We start from the raw sequence: 6,666 nt of genomic DNA on the forward strand, positions 1-6,666 counted from the left end.
ACAAAAAGCATTTTTAAAAGGCAAAAGACTTGAACTGACATTTTAGCAAAGAAGATAAACAAGTGGTCAATAAAAATATGAAAAAATACTCAACATCATTAATCACCAGGAAAATGTAAATTAAAACCACAATGATACACCATTACACACCCTCCAGAATAGTTATAATTAAAAGACTTGACAACATCAAACATTGGCAAAGATATAGAGTAACCAGAACTCTCATACACTGTTGTTAAGAAAGTAAATTATAAAAACTACTTTGAAAAAGCATCAGATAAGCTTTTTTTAGTAAAACTAAACATACATTTACGCTATCACCCAGAAATTCCACTTCTAGGTATTTACCCAAAAGAAATGAAAATATGTCCTCACAAAAAGATATGAGAACATTCAAAGTAGCATTATTCATAATATCTAAAATCTGGAATCAATTCAGGTGTCTGTGACCAGAAAAAATGGATAGACAAACTGAAATACATTTATACAGTGAATTCTACTCAGTAAGACAAGGGAATAAACCTCTGATAAATACAACATGGATGAATCTCAAAAACACTGATCTAAATGAAAAAAGGCTTACACAAAAGAGTAGAAAAATCTACAGTAATGTTTATATGAAATTCAAGAACAGACTAAATTTATGATAGAAAAAAATCAGGCAAATGCCTTCTTAGGGTACTAGATGCAGTGACTGACAGAAGGACATGCAAGAATTTTCAGAAGTAATGTAAATATTCTGTATCTTCATTAAGTTATCTTCAGGATTAGGTTACAGAAGTATATGCATTGGTTAAAACTTAGCAAATGTTAACTTAAGATCTGTGTATCTCATTGTAGGTACATTTTCTCTCAAAAGAAAAATATATTACCATATACTAAACTCTAGTTAAAGATATTCATGCTGAAATGTTTAGGAATGATGTATGCTGATGTCAACTTATTTTGAAATGCATCAAAAATAAGATATTTTGATGCATCAATAGAGGAATGGTAAGATAGATAAATGCATGATAAAGCAAACATGGCAAAATTATTATTGTAAAATGGTGGTATATAGGTAAGCACCATGTTATTCTTTCTACTTTCCCATATGTTTGGAATTTTTCCAAATTTTAAAATGTTGGAAAAAATATATGATTGAAGAGATTGGTCTTTTAGTTACCTATTACTAATAAACAACCTATTCCAAAACTTGGTGATTTAAAATAACAACCATTTTACTTTTTAAAAAATTTTTTATTGTTATGTTAATCACCATACCTTACATCATTAGTTTTTGATGTAGTGTTCCATGATTCATTGTTTGTGCATAACACCCAGTGCTCCATGCAAAACGTGCCCTCTTTAATATCCATCACCAGGCTAACCCATCCTCCCACACCCCTCCCCTCTAGAACCCTCAGTTTGTTTTTCAGAGTCCATCGTCTCTCATGGTTCATCTCCCCCTCTGATTCCCCCCCCTTCATTCTTCCCTTCCTGCTATCTTTTTTTTTTTCTTAACATATATTGCATTATTTGTTTCAGAGGTACAGATCTGTGATTCAACAGTTTTGCGCACTTCACAGCGCTCACCCTAGCACATACCCTCCCCAATGTCTATCACCCAGCCACCCCATCCCTCCCACCCCCCGCCACTCCAGCAACCCTCAGTTTGTTTCCTGAGATTAAGAATTCCTCATATCAGTGAGGTCATATGATACATGTCTTTCTCTGATTGACTTATTTCGCTCAGCATAACACCCTCCAGTTCTGTCCACGTCATTGCAAATGGCAAGATCTCATTCCTTTTGATGGTTGCATAATATTCCAGTGTGTGTGTGTGTGTGTGTGTGTGTGTGTGTGTGTGTGTGTGTGTACAACCATTTTACTTTATCTCACAATTTTGGGAGTCAGGAATACAGACAGGGTTTTGCCTGACAATTCTGCTTCATGTGTTGTTGACTAGGATCACTTTAATATTCAGTTAGCAGGTAAATTAATCTGGAAAATAGAAGATAGTTTCACTTACATACAGGATTGGCTAGAAGGCTGAGCACAGCTGGGCCCCTTACACTTTTCATGTTGTTTCAAGAGCTCTCCTACTGATTTTGCCACTCATATAGTTGGACTTCTTACATGACAGTTCAGGGTTCTAAGACTCTATTGTGGAAGCTCTCTTAATGGTTAAGCCATCATATTTTGTCAGTCAAAACAATCATAAACCAGCTCAGATTTAAAGAGAGGAATATCAAATAATTTGTAGCTATCTTTAATCTGCCAAATTTAGTATAAGGGCTTGAACTGAAGCAATGTTTGTATTTAAGTGTTTGAACTATTGAATATAAATTTATTGACTTCCTAGTATAAGTGTTCAGAATTTAGTGATACATGGTTTGATAACATGATTCTTACCCTCCATGAACTTACAGTTTAGGTTGATAGGGAGAGGAGTAAATATAAACTTACAATAGAATATGATAATTACTTTAATGGAGGTATATAAAGGGCAGCTGGGAACATAGAGAAGGGAGCAGGGAGGAGTCAGGAAAATTTTCCTAGAAGAGAGAAAAACTCAGTTGATTCTAAGAGCAGTAATAGAAATTTGCCATACAGATAAGAAGAAGATGGTATTCCTTAAAGAGAGGAAAAGCATGTTACTTGGAAATCCTTTCTTGTCCTTTTTATCCACTACCTAGAAAATACTCTCCACTCCTTACTTTGTGTCCCACTATAGTTACAGGTTATTTCCATCATAGCACTTAAATCATCCATTGTATTTACACATGTATCTCCCCCATTAAAGCAAAAGCTCCTTCATGGCAGAGAAGATCACTTACTTATCTCTGTATCTGTGGTGAGTGAAAGAAGACCTCAGAAAGAGATAAAAAGAGAATAATCTAGCAGTTCTTCTGACTTATTTTTTGGGTCCAATTTATGGGGATATTTTAGCCTGGAACTTCACAAAATTGTCAAGGCATGTGACTTTAGGCATAGATCTGGAAACTTTCTTGAAATCCACCTCACAATGGGAAAAGAGATACATTTTAGTATGATAAAAGTGCCTCTGTAGAGACCCAAAAGGGAAGAGGCCTTGAGCTCCATCTCTTGTCCTGGCACTTCTCCATTCAGAAAAGCATGAAAGGAATGCACTCGTGATGAACACAGGGTGTTGTATGTATGTGTTGAGTCACTAAATTCTACACCTGAAAATAAAATTACATTGTATGTTAACTAACTGGAATCTAAAGAAAAAGTAGAAAAAAAAGTAAATCCCCAATATCCAACAACAAAAAAGCATGAAAGTTAAGGAACTGGAAACATTTCTATAAATGAATGAATAAATGAAAAAAATAAAACAAAGCAAATGATGAAGTAACTAAATGTCAACACTAATTTGAATCATTGTGGGAAGGAATGACACTAAGCAAAGCCCTTTATTTTCATTTTTAAAAATTAAAGCAAATAAAAAGCTAACAAATGTTCTATCAACTGAGGTGAAAAAAAGCTTGTTTCCTCTCTAATCCTCTGCTTGAAGAATGGAGTCATAGTATGAATAACATCTTCAAAGTTCCCTGGTGAGATAGCCAAAATCAGAGAGTCCTTTTCTCAGTAGAGCCTTGATCAAATACTTTCATACTAGATTCTCGCATGAGCCAGAACAGTCTCAATAATTCCCCTGTCTACTCAGCAATAATAAATCCTATAACAGAGGGATAGGGTAATTGGGTGATGTGATGAGCATTTGGTGTTATACGAAACTGATAAGTTATTGAACACTACATCTGAAACTAATGATGTACTATAAGTTAGCTAATTAAATTTAAATATAAATAAATAAAATAAATAAATAAATAAAACCTATAACAAAGAGACTCCTGTCTCTTCACAAAAATTCAGCTTTACCTGATACCAAAGCCCTTGTAAGTAAATTATTATTAAAGAGAATAAAATAATCACTCCTTAGCTCAAGAAATCTTCTCAAGGCCATTCTGAAAACCCCAATTATGAGAAGAGCCCAGCCTGAGAAAGCAAGTGTGCAATTTTCATATGGTTGTAACATTCAGAAACACGGCCGTCACTTAAAGCAATTAATGCTGTAATAAACAAGGACACTTGCGATGGACAAGTAAGAACTGTGGACAAAAGAAAAGTAAATACGAACATAATTAATGTGTTAATATATGTGTTAATAATTGCCCTCTCTTTAATGAGAGTCCCAATTTCTTCTTTAGCTACAGATCTTTCATTTCCATCTTTCTCTCCTGTGTATATAATTTGAATGCACATTTCCCCTGGTTGTGAATTTTTTTCATATTAATACAATTATATTTTCATTTGAATGAACATTTATCTATATAGCGCACATGCTTAGGGCTAAAGTTGAAGAAAAACAAAAAGGAATTTTGATACATTTTCCCAAACTTCTTTTGTCTATAATGGAAATTATTAAAATTGTTTTATTATTATGCATGGCAAGCTTCCCTAAATATTGTTGGCTTAACAAATATGTATGTCATTTTTACTTTACATTTATTGACACATCATATTACTTTGGAGAAGATAAAGGATTTATCTTTAGCACAAAGCCATTATTGCCATAATATTTCACAAGTGACTTGCCAATTTCCTCCATTATCATAAAATCCAAATTATCCCTGATGATCAACCAAGTCAGAAGTAAAGACAGAATAAAAGACACCATATTAAAGGAAAATTTAAAACAATTCATCATTGTCCCAGCTTGATTTTTTAATATAAACAACTTCAGATAAAATATTTAGAACTGTGCCCTTTTAATCTTTGTTTTTAAATAAAATGGGCTTATAATGTCTTAAGATTTAGTATCCCTAAAAATCTTTCCTCCCCACATATTAACATTTATTTTCTGCTCAATGCATATTTTGTTATTTACCAAATATAGGAAATTACTGTTACTTTAATAAGAGCTGAGTTCCTATAATGTGCCAGGTACCATTTAGGTTGTTTCATATAATATTAACAATAACATTAATAATGACAGATAACATTTAACAAATGTTTACTATATCTCATGTATTATTCTAAGTGCTTACATTCATTTAATTATAAAAACCCTATGAGATAGCATAATTCTTTTTTTTAAATTTTTTATTGTTATGTTAATCACCATATATTACATCATTTGTTTTGGTGTAGTGTTCCATGATTCATTGTTTGTTCATAACACCCAGTGCTCCATGCAGAATGTGCCCTCTTTAATACCCATCACCAGGCTAACCCATCCCCCTACCCTCCTCCCCTCTAGAAACCTCAGTTTGTTTTTCAGAGTCCATCATCTCTCCTGGTTCGTCTCCCCCTCTGACTTACTCCCCTTCATTCTTCCTCTCCTGTGAGATAGCATAATTCTTAAAATTTTACAGATGAGAATATTGAAACACATCAAGATTAAGTAACTCATGACAGCAAAAGCATGAGCAACAACAAAAAAAGCTTTTGTTCTTCAAACAACACCAACAAGAAAGTAAAAGGATTACCCACAAAATGGGAGAAACTATTTGCAAGTCATATATCTGATAAGGGATTTGTATCTCAAAAATATAAAGAACATTTACAGTTCAATAATAAAAGACAAATAACCCAATTACCCAATTAGAAAATGGGGAAAGGTCTTGAATAGACATTTGTCCAAGGAAGATATATAAGTGATATTGTTAGTCATCATGGAAATGCAAATCAAAACCACAATAAAATACCACTTCACGGGGCACCTGGGTGGCTCAGTCGTTAAGCATCTGCCTTGGGCTCAGATCATGATCCCATGGTCCTGGGATCGAGCCCCACATCAGGCTCCCTGCTCCGTGGGAAGCCTGCTTCTCCCTCTCCTTCTTCCCCTGCTTGTGTTCCTTCTCTCGCTGTCTCTCTCTGTCAAATAAATAAAATCTTTAAAAAGAAATACCACCTCACATCAAATAGGATGGCTAGACAAAAATCAAATAATAACAAGTGCTAACAAGGATGTAGAAAAAATAAAATCCTCATGCAAGTTTGGTGAACCATGTAAAATGGTACAGTCATTTTGGAAAGTAGTCTGGCAGTTCCTCAAATGATTAAATATAGAGTTACTATATGACCTAGCAATTCCACTCCTAGGTATTTATACACCCAAGAGAAATGAAAGCATATGCCCACACAAAAACTGATATACAAATGTTTATAGCAGTATTATTTACAATGGCAAAAAAATGGAAACAACCAAAATGCTCATCAGCTAACAAATGGAAAAACAAAATTTGATATATCTATACAATGTAATATTATTTTGCTATAAAAAGGAATGAAGCTATAACTCATGCTAAAACATGGATAAGTCTTGAAAACATTATGCTAGTAAAAGAAGTCAGTCACAAAAGACCTCATATTGTATGATTCCATTCATATTAAATGTCCAGACAGGGAAAACTACAGAGACAGAAAGTAGATTAATAACCACTAATCTACTTAGGGCTAGAGCCGGGGGCGGGGGCGGGGGCTGGTGGGATAATAGCTAAATGATATGGGAGTTTCCTTTTGTGGCAGTGAAAATGTTCTAAAATTGACTGTGGTGACTGTTACACATATATATGAATATACTAAAAACAATTTAATTGTAAACTTTGAGTGAATTGTATGATATGAATTATATTTCAATAAAATGTTTTTTTAAAA

This window comes from Callorhinus ursinus, unplaced genomic scaffold, assembly GCF_003265705.2.
Source record: "Callorhinus ursinus isolate GAN/ISIS: 27379988/994484 unplaced genomic scaffold, GSC_fseal_2.0 scaffold33, whole genome shotgun sequence".
NCBI classification, from domain to species: Eukaryota; Metazoa; Chordata; class Mammalia; order Carnivora; family Otariidae; genus Callorhinus; species Callorhinus ursinus.